Raw genomic sequence first — 14,496 nt, forward strand, 5'->3', positions numbered from 1 at the left:
GTCACAGGAAGGTTTAAAGCTTCATAGGAAGGATTCAAGCTTCATAGGAAGGATTCAAGCACAGAGCTCCTAGCAAGGATCCAGAGAGCCACTGGAAGGATTCAAGCTTCATAGGAAGGATTCAAGCACAGAGCTCCTAGCAAGGATCCAGAGAGCCACTGGAAGGATTCAAGCTTCATAGGAGGGATTCAAACACAGAGCTCCTAGCAAGGATCCAGAGATCCACAGGGAGGATTCAAGCACAGAGCTCCCAGCAAGGATCCAGAGATCCACAGGGAGGATTCAAGCACAGAGCTCCCAGCAAGGATCCAGAGATCCACAGGGAGGATTCAAGCACAGAGCTCCCAGCAAGGATCCAGGGATCCACAGGGAGGATTCAAGCACAGAGCTCCCAGCAAGGATCCAGAGAGTCACAGGAAGGTTTAAAGCTTCATAGGAAGGATTCAAGCTTCATAGGAAGGATTCAAGCACAGAGCTCCTAGCAAGGATCCAGAGATCCACTGGAAGGATTCAAGCTTCATAGGAGGGATTCAAACACAGAGCTCCCAGCAAGGATCCAGAGATTCAGAGGAAGGATTCAAGTTTCATAGGAAGGATTCAAGCAGAGCTCTCAGCAAGGATCCAGAGATCCACAGGGAGGATTCAGGATTCATAGGAGGGATTCAAGCACAGAGCTCCCAGCAAGGATCCAGAGATTCACAGGGAGGTTTCAAGCTGCATAGAAAGGATTCAAGCACAGAGCTCCCAGCAAGGATCCAGAGATCCACAGGAAGGTTTGGGTTAGAAGGAACATTAAGGATCACCCAGTCCCAACCCTGCTGTGTGGGGGTTGGAGCAGCCCAGGTTGTATTGTCCCCTTCTGCTTGGCACTAGTGAGGCCACAGCTTGAGTACTGGGGTCAGGTCTGGGCCCCTCACTCCAAGAAAGACATTGAGGAGCTAGAGCAGGTCCAGAGAAGAGCAACCAAGCTGGGGAAGGGTCTGGAGAATAGGGCTGGGGAGGAGCAGCTGAGGGAATTGGGGCTGTTTAGTGTGGAGAGGAGGAGGCTGAGGGAGACCTCATTGCTCTCTGCAGCTCCCTGAGAGGAGGCTGCAGTGAGGAGGAGGTTGGGCTCTGCTCCCTAGGATCAGCTGCTAGAAGGAGAGGAAATGCCCTGAAGTTGTGCCAGGGGAGGGTCAGGTTGGAAAGGAGGAAAAATGTCTTCCCAGAAAGGGTCATCAGGCACTGGAGCAGGCTGCCCAGGGAGGTGGGGCAGTGTCCATTCCTGTCAGCAGCAGCCATGCCATGCTGGGTGCTGTGTGGGTTGCTGATGGAGGGAAACCTGCAGCTGCCCTGCTCTGCAGCCAGCCCCCTGCATCCTGAGGGACGAGCAGCGGTGCCCTGCCAAGCGTGGCTCTTGCTTCAGGCTCCTCTGGCTTTGTGAAGCTGTGGGAGGATTTGGGGCTGCTTTATAGGATTTGTAAATCCCTTGCAGGGGCCAAATGTGTAAATACACTTCTGGACTTCCAAAGGAGGCAGATGCTCTGGTGCAATCCCACGGCTGGAGGCTGCAGCTCCTCGGTTCAGTCTCTGGTGGAAAGGTTTCCTGGCAGGCTCTTACAAGCCAGATCTGTACAAGGCCTCCAGCAGCACAGGTTTTCTGCACCTGCACCACAGCCTAACCACAGCAGAGCAGCTGATGGACTCAGAGCAGCTGATCCTCCAACTTTGCATTTTTAGCCTGCTTATTAGTCTGGAAAAGACTGAGAGGGAATCTGATCAATGTCTCTCAACATCTGAGGGCTGGGGGTCAGGAAGGGAGGGACAGGGATAGACTCTGCTCACTTGCTCCCTGGGATAGGACAAGGAACAATGGATGTAAGCTGCAGCACAGGAGGTTCCACCTCAACATGAGGAAGAACTTCTGCACTCTGAGGCTCCCAGAGCCCTGGAGCAGGCTGCCCAGAGAGGTTGTGGAGTCTCCTTCTCTGGAGCCTTTGCAGCCCTGTCTGGATGTGTTCCTGTATGACCTGTGCTGGATTCTCTGCTCCTGCTCTGGCAGGGGGATTGGACTGGAAGATCTCCAGAGGTCCCTTCCAACCTCTAACACCCTCTGATCCTGTTATTAAGGAGCTGCTGGAGCAAACAGCAAGCCCACATCTTCCCCATCCCTGCTGCTGCTGCCCAGGCACAGCCTTGCATGGCCTCCCCAGTCTCACAGTTTGGCTCTGCACTGGGAGGGAGCCAGGGTCGTTAATTTGCAGCCTTCCAAAGCAGTCCCCAGGGCTGGAGCATTGTGCAGTTCACAGTGTGTGCCCCATTTGAACAGTGGGAATGGACCCAGGGCTGGGCTGCAGCATTGGGAAGCCACTGCCCCACTGCTCATCCAGTGCTGAGGGATGAGGTAGTAGCACTATGGGTCTCATCCTGCATGTGCACAGCTCCAGGGAGAATGGGGCTGGGGCTCAGGAGGGATCCTGAGAGCTGCAGAGAGTGAGCAGTGCCAGCTTGGTCTGGAGAATAAACTCCTTCTTGCCAGCTGGCTGCAGACCCTGGGCAAACGAAGCCCTGGCTGAACAGGTCTTATGAGGAGCAGCTGAGGGAACTGGGGTGCTTCAGACTGGAGGAGGCTGAGGGAAGACCTCATTGCTCTCTGCAACTCCCTGAAGAGAGGTTGGAGTGAGCTGGGGGTCAAAGAATCCTAGAATTGCTTTGGTTGGTAGAGCTCTCCAAGATCATAGAGTCCAGCCAGCAAGCCAACCCCACCATAGCACCAAACCATGGCCCCAGGTGCCATTGCCACAGGTTTCTTGCACACCTCCAGGGATGGGGACTCCACCACGCCCCTGGGCAGCCTCTACCAATCCCTGACCACTCTTGCAGCAAAGAAATTTCTCCTCATCTCCAACCTAAGCCTCCCCTGGCACAGTTTCAGGCCATTTCTTCTCCTTCTATCACCTGAGACTAGGGAGAAGAGCCCAACGCCCACCTCCCTGCAACCTCTCTTCATGGAGCTGTAGAGAAGGTGGCTTAGTCTCTTCTTACATGCAACAAGTGACAGGACAAGAGGAAACAGCCTCAAGTTGTGCCAGGGGAGGTTCAGGTGGCATACTAGGAAAAATTTCTCAGGCACTGTCCCAGGCTGCCCAGGGAGGTGGTGGAGTCCCCATCCCTGCAGGGGTTTCAACGCTGCCTGGATGTGGTGCTGAGGGCTGTGGTGCAGTGGCAGTGACTTAGCAGTAGCACTGGGATTGTAAGCTCTGGGTGAGTGCTTGGACTTGGAAAAGACCTCAGAGATCATCAAGTCCAACCTGTCACCCAGCATCTCATGACTAACTAACCCATGGCTCCAAGTGCCACATCCAATCCCCTCCTGAACACTTCCAGGGATGGGGACTCCACCACCTCCCTGGGCAGCACATCCCAATGGCCAATCTCTCTTGCTGGGAAGAACTTTCTCCTCACCTCCAGCCTGAACTTCCCCTGGCACAGCTTGAGACTGTGTCCTATTGTTCTGATGCTGGGTGCCTGGAAGAAGAGACCAACCCCCACCTGGCTACAACCTCCCTTCAGGGAGTTGCAGAGAGCAAAAAGGTCTCCCCTGAGCCTCCTCTTCTCCAGGCTAAGCAACCCCAGCTCCCTCAGCCTCTCCTCACAGGGCTGTGCTCCAGACCCCTCCCCAGCTTTGTTGCCCTTCTCTGGACACCTTCCAGCATCTCAACATCTTTCCTGACCTGAGGAGCCCAGAACTGGACCCAGGACTCCAGGTGTGGCCTAAGCAGTTCTGAGCACAGGGCAGGATGAGCTCCCTGCTCCTGCTGGCCACACTCTTCCTGATGCAGGCCAGGATGCCCTTGGCCTTCTTGGTCTTGATGGCCTCAAAGGTGTCTTCCAACCTCAGCAGTTCTGTGGTGCTGTGATTCTATGCCTGTGTGATTGGCAAGGTGCTGAAGCTGCTGCTAAGATACAGCAATTAGCTATTTCTATAGCTTAATGGCACTTGGCTCTTATCAAGGCTGTAGGTACAATGGATCTCGTTTTGCATTAATGTGAGACCTGCTGTGTGGAGAAGCAGAAGCAGAAGCTGCACTAAACACAGAGGGGCTGATGGGCAGGTGCATGGCTGTCACAATAGGAGCAGTTGTGGCCCCTCCATGTCACTCAGCACAGCTATTCCTGGCAGTGGCAGTTTGGCTCTCCCAGCTCCTCAGATGAGAAGTTTATTTTGAATCAAGCTGAGAGGGGGGGGGAGAGGGGGGGAAAGAAAAAAGGGAATTGGAACTGGTGCAGAAGTGTTGACACCTTCCAGCAAGACAGAGTTTTGAAAGCTGCCACTTCAGGCTTGCATTTCTGTGTGCTGACAGAGAGAGCACTGTGGGGCTGTCTGTGCCGGGCTGGGAAGTCCAATTCCCAGTGGCAGAAAGCTCAGGGCTGCGCTGCCCCTGAGCCCAGGCCCTGATGAAACCTCTCCATCATGGAATCAGGCACTTCACAGGATCACAGCTCACAGCTCACAGGAGGTCAGGGGTTGGAAGGGACCCAAAGAGATCATCCAGTCCAACCCCCCTGCCAGAGCAGGAGCAGAGAATCCAGCACAGCTCACACAGGAACACATCCAGACAGGGCTGCAAAGGCTCCAGAGAAGGAGGCTCCACAACCTCTCTGGGCAGCCTGCTCCAGTGTTCTGTGGCCCTCACAGTGAAGAAGTTCCTCCTTGTGTTGAGGTGGAGCCTCCTGTGCTGCAGCTTACATCCATTGCTCCTTGTCCTATCCCAGGGAGCAAGTGAGCAGAGCCTGTCCCTGTCCCCTCCCTCCTCACCCCCAGCCCCCAGATATTTATAAACATTCATTAAATCCCCTCTCAGTCTTTTCCAGACTAAACATCCCCAGGCCCCTGTGACATTTTCATGTGCATGTCAATAGCAGCTGCTCCTCTGAGCTTCCCAGAGAGACTCCAGGGAAGCTCCTGGCAGAGTCTCACCAGTGACATGTGGTGCAGCACTGCAGCTGAACCAAGCTGGGGACCCTGGGGACCCAGAGCATCTGCACTGGTGCTGCTCTTGTTGCAGCCCCACTGTACAAACCTCCCCAGCCCCTGCTAAGAGCCTTCTTCTCTAGCTCTTTTCCTTGTCTGTGAACAGACAGGAGTCTAAAAGCAAACTCCTAAACTGTTGTGCAAACATTTTTTGGGTGCTCCTGGACAGGGGTGAGCCTGAGACATTCACAGGAATCACTCAGGAGAATCAGAGGATGGCTCAGGTTGGATGGGATCTCAGAGATCATCTGCTCCAACCTGCCTGTCATGGGCAAGGATGGCTCTCCAAAAGAGTTGGCTGCTCAATGCCTCATCCAACCTGGCCTTGGTACCTCCAGGGAGGAGGCATCCACAAGCTCCCTGGGCAGCATAATCCAGAGTCTCACCACTCCCTTACTGATGACCTCAGCTCCAGTCTAACCCTGCTCTGCCTCAGCTCCAAACCATTCCCCCTTGTCCTATTGCCAGACACCCTCATCAAAAGTCCCTCTGCAGCCTTCCTGTAGGATCCCTTCAGGTGTTGGAAGGCAGCTGTAAGAGTCTTCTGTTCTCCAGGCTGAAGAACCTCAGCTCCCTCAGCCTATCCTCACAGCAGAGCTGCTCCAGTCTTTGGATCACCTTCGTGGTCTCCTCTGGACTCACTCCAGCAGCTCTGTGTTCTCCTTCTGCTGGGGACACCAGAACTGGAGGCAGGATTGGAGGTGAGGTCTCAGCAGAGCAGAGCCCAGGGGCAGGACCTGCTCTTGCCCTGCTGCCCACACTGCTCTGGCTGCAGCCCAGCACACAGCTGCCTGCTGGGCTGGAGGAGGGCACTGCTGGCTCCTGAGGAGCTGCTCAGCACCCTGCACCCCCAAGTCTTTCTTCAGGGCCACCCTCAACCCCCTCTGCACCCAGCCTGGATTAGTGCCTAGGGTTGGCCGGATCCAGGTGCAGGACCTTGCACTTTGACTTGTTGAAGCTCCTGCAGCTGTCACTGGCCCATTCCTCATGCCTGTCAAGATACCTCTGGATGGATGCCTTCCCTCCAGCGAGTCCCCTGCAGCGCGCAGCTTGGTGTCAGCAAACCGGCTGAGGGTGCACTCAGTGCCACTGTCCATGGTGCTGACAGCGATGTTCAACAGCGCTGGAGCCAGACCCTAATGCTTCAGGCAAAACACAGGCTGCAGAAGTCGCTCTGTGGCCAGCAGGAGCAGGGAGGTCATTGTGCCCTGTGCTCTGCACTGCTTAGGCCACACCTGGAGTCCTGTGTCCAGTTCTGGGCTCCTCAGTTTAAGAAGGACATTGAGAGACTTGAAGGTGTCCAGAGAAGGGCAACAAAGCTGGGGAGGGGTCTGGAGCACAGCCCTGTGAGGAGAGGCTGAGGGAGCTGGGGTTGCTTAGCCTGGAGAAGAGGAGGCTCAGGGGAGACCTTCTTGCTCTCTGCAACTCCCTGAAGGGAGGTTGTAGCCAGGTGGGGGTTGGTCTCTCCTCCCAGGCAGCCAGCACCAGAACAAGAGGACACAGTCTCAAGCTGTGCCAGGGGAGGTTTAGGCTGGAGTTAATGAAGAAGTTCTTCCCAGACAGATTGCCCACTGGGATGTGCTGCCCAGGGAGGTGGTGGAGTCCCCATCCCTGGAGGTGTTCAAGAGGGGATTGGATGTGGCACTTGGAGCCACGGCTTTGTTGTCAGGAGGTGCTGGGTGACAGCTTGGACTTGATGACCTCTGAGGTCTTTCCCAACCTTATTGATTCTATGTTTCTACATTTCTGTGATTCTGTGATTCAATGATTCCACACTCCAGCCCCCAGCTTGCACAGTGTGGATGAGCAAAGCCTCCCAGGCTCTCCAGGCTCTAGGGGAGCAGGATTTCTCCTTCCTTAAGCACAGAAACATTTTGTTCTCTGTGCCCTTTTTTTTTAAAAACCATTTATTTTAGAAACCCTGCTTGATAAATGACTGAAGGGCCTCATTAACTGCCAAGATTTGTCCATTTCCCCAAAGCAATCTGGGGGGTTAGTTAGACTGGAGGAGCAAATGGAGAAGTGCAATGGAAGCCAGGCACAGCCCTATTAATCCTGCGCCATGGATCGACATTTGTCAACTCCATTGGAGTTTGGTGGAGCAAATAGAGCCCAGGGGACCACTCAATTACTCTATCTCTGAGCAATTAGGATCCTGCTCTTTCAGGTCAATCTGATAGTACAGTGGGGAGGGGAACCAAACCACAAAGGCTAGAAGGTTAAGAGTGGAAAATTCACTGCTTTGTGTTTTGGAGGCTGTGACCGTTGGAGGCTGTGCCTTTAAGAAAGGGACAGTGCTAGGACACTCTGGCTGAATGTTTTAGAGGAAATAACCCCCCCAGCCAAACAGCTTTGCCCTTTCAGATGCTGGGTCTGAGGAAAGGAGAGTTTGTCCAAGTTAACATCAGCAAGGGATTGCCCAGAATGGTTGTGTTCCCCAGTAGAGTCATCATAGAATCATTGAATTGTCAGGGCTGGAAGGGAGCTCAAGGCTCAACCAGTTCCAACCCCCTGCCATGGCCAGGGACACCTCACACCACAGCAGGTTGCTCACAGCCACCTCCAGCCTGGCTGCAAACACCTCCAGGCAGGAGGCTTCCACCACCTCCCTGGGCAGCCTGTACCAGGCTCTCACCACCCTCCTGGCCAACAACTTCTTCCTCACACCCAAGCTGAATCTCCCCATTTCTACTTTTGCTCCATCCCCCCCAGTCCTATCCCTCCCTGACACCCTCAAAAGTCCCTCCCCAGGTTTCCCAGAGCCCTGGAGCAGGCTGCCCAGAGGGGTTATGGAGTCTCCTTCCCTGGAGCCTTCCCAGCCCTGTCTGGATGTGTTCCTGTGTGACCTGTGCTGGGTTCTCTGCTCCTGCTCTGGCAGGGGGGCTGGACTGGAAGATCCCCAGAGGCCCCTTCTAACCCCTGTGATCCTGTGATCCTGTGTGCTCTCTAACCCTTTGAAGACTAAAGAGAGGAAAAGAGCTTTCAAAACCACCCACCAAGCAAAGGGAAAAAAAAACACCCAAACCAGCTCTGACAAATTGTTCCCAGTGACTGATTCCCCCAATATGTTTAGCCTTTTTCCTCCCTGTTAGAGAAGATTGAAATGATGTGCTGGGATGAATTTATCCAGTGAGTCATGGCTGCTGACTTCAATCACTGCTTTCCCTTCTTCTCCTATCATTTCAGCAAACTTAATTAATTTTATTTCTACATATTCCCCCCCTCCTCCTGTGGATGAATCACTTCTGAAATTCCTCACCCTGAGCCCCTGCCTGACCAGGCTGAGTGAATGCATTTCTCCTCTTGACTCGCTGCTCTTGTGCTGTAATGGCAGGCCTGACCTCCTGGGCTGCAGGGTTCTGCTGCCTGCTCGCTTGAGGTCATGACTGGGATGCTGTGAAGAGGAGGAAACCAAGTGGAAAGAAAAATTGGTGTGGCCATGGAGATGTATCAAGGGCTAAGGATGCACAGCCTGTGTGCTGGCTGTTGGATGGACACACAGCATGTCACAACGCTGTCTCCCTCCTGCCATGTGAGAGAAGGAGAGGAAATGGCCTGACATTGTGCCAGGGGAAGGTTAGAATACATAGAATACATAGAATAAACCAGGTTGGAAGAGACCTTCAAGATCATCATGTCCAACCCATTGACCAATCCAACACCACCCAAACAACTAACCCACGGCACCAAGCACCCCATCAAGTCTCCTCCTGAACACCTCCAATGATGGTGACTCCACCACCTCCCCAGGCAGCCCATTCCAATGTGCAATCACTCTTTCTGTATAGAACTTTTTCCTAACATCCAGCCTGAACCTCCCCTGGCGCAGCCTGAGACTGTGTCCTCTTGTTCTGGTGCTGGGTGCCTGGGAGAAGAGACCAACATCCGTCTGTCTACAACCTCCCTTCAGGTAGTTGTAGAGAGCAATAAGGTCACCCCTGAGCCTCCTCTTCTCCAGGCTAAGCAACCCCAGCTCCCTCAGCCTCTCCTCACAGGGCTGTGTTCCAAACCCCTCACCAACTTTGTTGCTCTTCTCTGGACTCGTTCCAGCAAGTCAACCTCCTTCCTAAACTGAGGAGCCCAGAACTGGACACAGGACTCCAGGTGTGGCCTAACCAGTGCTGAGCAAAAGGCAGGATGACCTCCCTGCTCCTGCTGGCCACACTGTTCCTGATGCAGGCCAGGATGCCATTGGCCCTCTTAGCTGCCTGGGCACACTGCAGGCTCATGTTCAGCCTACCATCAACCAGCACCCCCAGGTCCCTCTCAGCCTGACTGCTCTCAGCCACTCTGACCCCAGCCTGTAGCTCTGCATGGGGTTGTTGTGGCCAATGTGCAGAACCTGGCACTTGGATGTGTTCAATCTCATGCCCTTGGACTCTGCCCATCTGTCCAGCCTGTCCAGGTCCCTCTGCAGAGCCTCTCTACCCTGCAGCAGATCAACTCCTGCCCCCATCTTGGTGTCATCTGCAAATTTACTGATGATGGACTCAATGCCCTCATCCAGATCATCAATAAAGGTGTTAAAGAGGATGGGGCCCAGCACTGATCCCTGGGGCACACCACTGGTGACTGGCTGCCAGTTGGAGGTTGGAGGTGAGGAAAAATGTCTTTGCTGCAAGAGTGGTCAGGGATTGGCACAGGCTGCCCAGGGAGGTGGTGGAGTCCCCATCCCTGGAGCTGCTCCAGAATTGTGTGGCCATGGCACTTGGGGCCATGGTTTGATGGCCATGGTGGTGGTGGGTTGCTGGTTGGACTCGATGATCTTAGAGAGCCAACCCAAACAATTCTCTGATTCTCATGTTAGAGAGGTGCTTCCACCTATCACTGCCACTCTGGGCCCCTCAGGTTAGGAAAGAGGTTGAGATGCTGGAAGGTGTCCAGAGAAGGGCTCTTCCCTTAGTTTATTATTGTGCACAGGAAAATGCTATTTAATCATGTGAGGACTTTTCTTTCTCATCTGGCAACAGACACACTGTAGAATCACAGAATGATTTGGGCTGGGAGGGAGCTTAAAGCTCATCCAGTTCCAACCCCTGTGCTGTGGGCAGGGACACCTCCCACCAGCCCAGCTTGCTCAAGGCCTCACCCAGCCTGACCTTGAACACCTCCAGGGAGGGGACATCCACAGCCTCCCTGGGCAACCTGTGCCAGTGTCTCCCCACCCTCACTGTGACGAATTTCTTCCTCATCTCCAGGCTCAATCTCCCCTCTCCCAGCTCACAGCCGCTGTCCTCATCCTGTCACTCCCAGCCCTTGTAAATATCCCTCCCCAGGCTGTGTGCCTTTGTGTACAGACACAGAGAGTGTCTGTGAGTGCACCACGTCCATAAGCATATTTACAGAGTGCTGTGAGCCAAATAATGAACCCTTTGGAAGAGTTCTCAGCTCTTTTGCTGACTGCAGCTGAAGCAGCACGGAGCATTATTAGCCATTTCCCAGCTCCGTTTTGCAGCGCAGGCAAGGAGCTGCTCAATCAGCTGGGTGAAAGAGAGGAGCACACTGTGCTTGGTATTTCTTTGGGTGCCAGATAACTTTATTTACTCAGATGGCTTTGCTCTGAATCTCCAAACAGAGAAGATGTTGCCTTATTGCTGTGGAGCACGTCTGGCTGAGCTCTGGGCGGCCGGGGAATACATACATGGAGTACATACACAGTATACATAGGATAAACCAGGTTGGAAGAGACCTTCAAGATCATCCAGTCCAACCCATCAACCAATCCAGCCCACCTAAACAACTAAGCCATGGCACCAAGCACCCCATCGAGTCTCCTCCTGAAAACCTTCAATGATGGCAACTCCACCACCTCCCCAGGCAGCCCATTCCAATGGGCAATCACTCTCTCTGTGGAGAACTTCTTCCTAACATCCAACCTAAACCTCCCCTGGTGCAGCCTGAGACTGTGTCCTCTTGTTCTGGTGCTGGCTGCCTGGGAGAAGAGTCCAACCCCCACCTGGCTACAACCTCCCTTCAGGGAGTTGTAGAGAGCAAGAAGGTCTCCTCTGAGCCTCCTCTTCTGCAGGCTAAGCAACCCCAGCTCCCTCAGCCTCTCCTCACAGGGCTGTGCTCCAAACCCCTCACCAACTTCGTTGCTCTTCTCTGGACACCTTCCAGCAAGTCAACCTCCTTCCTAAACTGAGGAGCCCAGAACTGGACACAGGACTCCAGGTGTGGCCTAAGCAGTGCTGAGCACAGGGCACAATGACCTCCCTGCTCCTGCTGGCCACACTGTTCCTGATGCAGGCCAGGATGCCATTGGCCCTCTTGGCTGCCTGGGCACACTGCTGGCTCATGTTCAGCCTACCATCGACCAGCACCCCCAGGTTCCTCTCTGCCTGGCTGCTCTCAGCCACTCTGCCCCCAGCCTGTAGCACTGCCTGGGGTTGCTGTGGCCAATGTGCAGAACCTGGCACTTGGATGTGTTCAATCTCCTGCCCTTGGACTCTGCCCATCTGCCCAGCCTGTCCAGGTCCCTCTGCAGAGCCTCTCTACCCTCCAGCAGATCAACTCCTGCCCCCAGCATGGTGTCATCTGCAAATTTACTGATGATGGACTCAATCCCCTCATCCAGATCATCAATGAAGATGTTAAAGAGGATGGGGCCCAGCACTGATCCCTGGGGCACACCACCGGTGCCTGGCTGCCAGCTGGCTGTGGCACCATTCACCACCACTCTCTGGGCTCAGCCTCCAGCCAGTTCCTAACCCAATGCAGTCGTCATTACAAAGCGGCCAACACACACACAAACCTCCTTTAGACTCAGAACTGAACTTGAGTGAAGGGGCTCTGTGTCCCTGCTTCATGAAGCTCTTCAGCCTCCAGGATGCCTCTGTGGATCTGTGGGTTTCTGGTGGTATTGATTGTGTGGCAGGGCTGAAGCATAAATCCTGGCCCTCAGCGCCGACAGCTTTACTGCCCTGTTGAGCTGATCATTACACAAAGCATCAATGGGCTCGTAACTCTGAAGAGCCATCAGGAATCCACCTGCAATGGGAAGCTGTTGGCTTGAAACAAGGCTCAGGAGATCCTCAGGAGAGGATCAATATACAAGGGGGTGTCTCTCAGTGCATGTGAAATCTGAATAGATCAGGAAGAGTGTTGCCAGCAGGAGCAGGTGCTGGGTGCCTGGGAGAAGAGACCAACCCCCACCTGGCTCCAACCTCCCTGCAGGGAGTTGCAGAGAGCAAGAAGGTCTCCCCTGAGTCTCCTCTTCTCCAGGCTAAGCAACCCCAGCTCCCTCAGCCTCTCCTCCCAGGGCTGTGCTCCAGACCCCTCCCCAGCTTTGTTGCCCTTCTCTGGACACCTTCCAGCATCTCAACCTCTTTCCTGACCTGAGGAGCCCAGAACTGGACACAGGACTCAAGGTGCGGCCTAACCAGTGCTGAGTACAGGGGCAGAATGACTTCCCTGCTCCTGCTGGCCACACTGTTCCTGATGCAGGCCAGGATGCCCTTGGCCCTCTTGGCTGCCTGGGCACACCGTTGGCTCATGTTCAGCCTACCATCAACCAGCACCCCCAGGCCCCTTTCTGCCTGGCTGCTCTCCAGCTACTCTGCCCCCAGCCTGTAGCACTGCCTGGGGTTGCTGTGGCCAACGTGTCCAACCACCCCTCAGTCAGCAAGAGACATCTTCAGCTAGATTATTTCCCCCGAAATCAGTGTTGGTGTTGAGAGCCCAGAGACCCTTTGAGCATATTGCAGTCCCCCTTGCAGACTCCTCACCAGGTCTGAACACAGAAACTCAGCTCACACCAGCTCACAGACCTTGCCTGTAAGAGCCAGAGGAGCTGTAGCTGTCACTGCTGCCTGCAGCACAGCAGCAGTGCCCACGGGGCAATGCTGAGCAGGCTGTTGGAATTCAATCCCCCCTCGTGAAGTTGGATTGCAATGAATATTTTGGCTGCTTTAAGCCTCAGAATGAATTTAATGGTCTCCAACTGCAAACAAGATAAATCTGCTGAAGTTCAAGCTTGCAAAAAAAACCAACAAACCACAAACCCCCAACCCCCAAAAGATCAGATAAGAGCTTCTCAATTCGAAACAGAATATTGTAGCCTCCTTTCTCCCATTGTGTTTTATCAATTAACCTTCAGCAAGAACAAAAGGTTTGCCTGGCTCTGCTGCTCCTGCTGGCACCTGGAGAAAGAGAGACAAATTGTACAGAGACTTTTTCCTGTTTCTTTTTCAGGGGAACCCTTTCAACAGCCAAAACTGTTTCTGCCCTGGGAACGATGAGGGAGACTTTCCCCCTTTCAAAGGCGAAATCATTTCCAGCTGAGAGGGGGGAAACCCATTAATAATGCAAGGACCTCTCTGGTGGGTGAGGACAACATCTGTTGGAAGGTGTCAGAGCACAGGAATAACCTCACTTTCAAAGTGATTTGACCATTTCTTTCTTTCTTTCTTACATTCTCTGTGTGAGGGCTAGGAACTGGCTGGAGGCTGAGCCCAGAGAGTGGTGGTGAGTGGTGCCACAGCCAGCTGGCAGCCAGGCACCAGTGGTGTGCCCCAGGGATCAGTGCTGGGCCCCATGCTCTTTAACATCTTCATTGATGATCTGGATGAGGGCAGTGAGTCCATCATCAGTAAATTTGTGGGTGACACCAAGCTGGGGACAGGAGTTGATCTGCTGGAGGGTAGAGAGGCTCTGCAGAGGGACCTGGACAGGCTGGGCAGATGGGCAGAGGCCAAGGGCAGGAGATTGAACACATCCAAGTGCCAGGTTCTGCACATTGGCCACAGCAACCCCAGGCAGTGCTGCAGGCTGGGGTCAGAGTGGCTGGAGAGCAGCCAGGCAGAGGCACCTGGAGGTAGGCTGAACATGAGCCTGTAGTGTGCCCAGGCAGCCAAGAAGCCCAATGGCATCCTGGCCTGCATCAGGAAGAGTGTGGCCAGCAGGAGCAGGAGGTCATTGTGCCCTGTGCTCAGCACTGGTTAGGCCACACCTTGAGTCCTGTGTCCAGTTCTGGGCTTCTCAGTTTAGGAAAGATGTTGAGATGCTGGAAGGTGTCCAGAGAAGGGCAACAAAGCTGGGGAGGGGTCTGGAGCACAGCCCTGGGAGGAGAGGCTGAGGGAGCTGGGGTTGCTTAGCCTGCAGAAGAGGAGGCTCAGGGGAGACCTTCTTGCTCTCTGCAACTCCCTGAAGGGAGGTTGTAGCCAGGTGGGGGTTGGGCTCTTCTCCCAGGCAGCCAGTGGCAGAACAAGAGGACACAGTCTCAGGCTGTGCCAGGGGAGGTTTAGGCTGGATGTTAGGAAGAAGTTCTCCACAGAGAGAGTGACTGCCCATTGGAATGTGCTGCTCAGGGAGGTGGTGGAGTCCCCATCCCTGGAGGTGTTCAGGAGGAGACTTGATAGGGTGCTTGGTGCCATGGTTTAGTTGATTAGGTGGTGTTGGATGATAGGTTGGACTCGATGATCTTGAAGGTCTCTTCCAATCTGGTCTGGTCTATTCTATTCTATTCTATTCTCAACCTTGTCTCT

This window comes from Dryobates pubescens, chromosome 26, assembly GCF_014839835.1.
Source record: "Dryobates pubescens isolate bDryPub1 chromosome 26, bDryPub1.pri, whole genome shotgun sequence".
Taxonomy (NCBI): Eukaryota; Metazoa; Chordata; class Aves; order Piciformes; family Picidae; genus Dryobates; species Dryobates pubescens.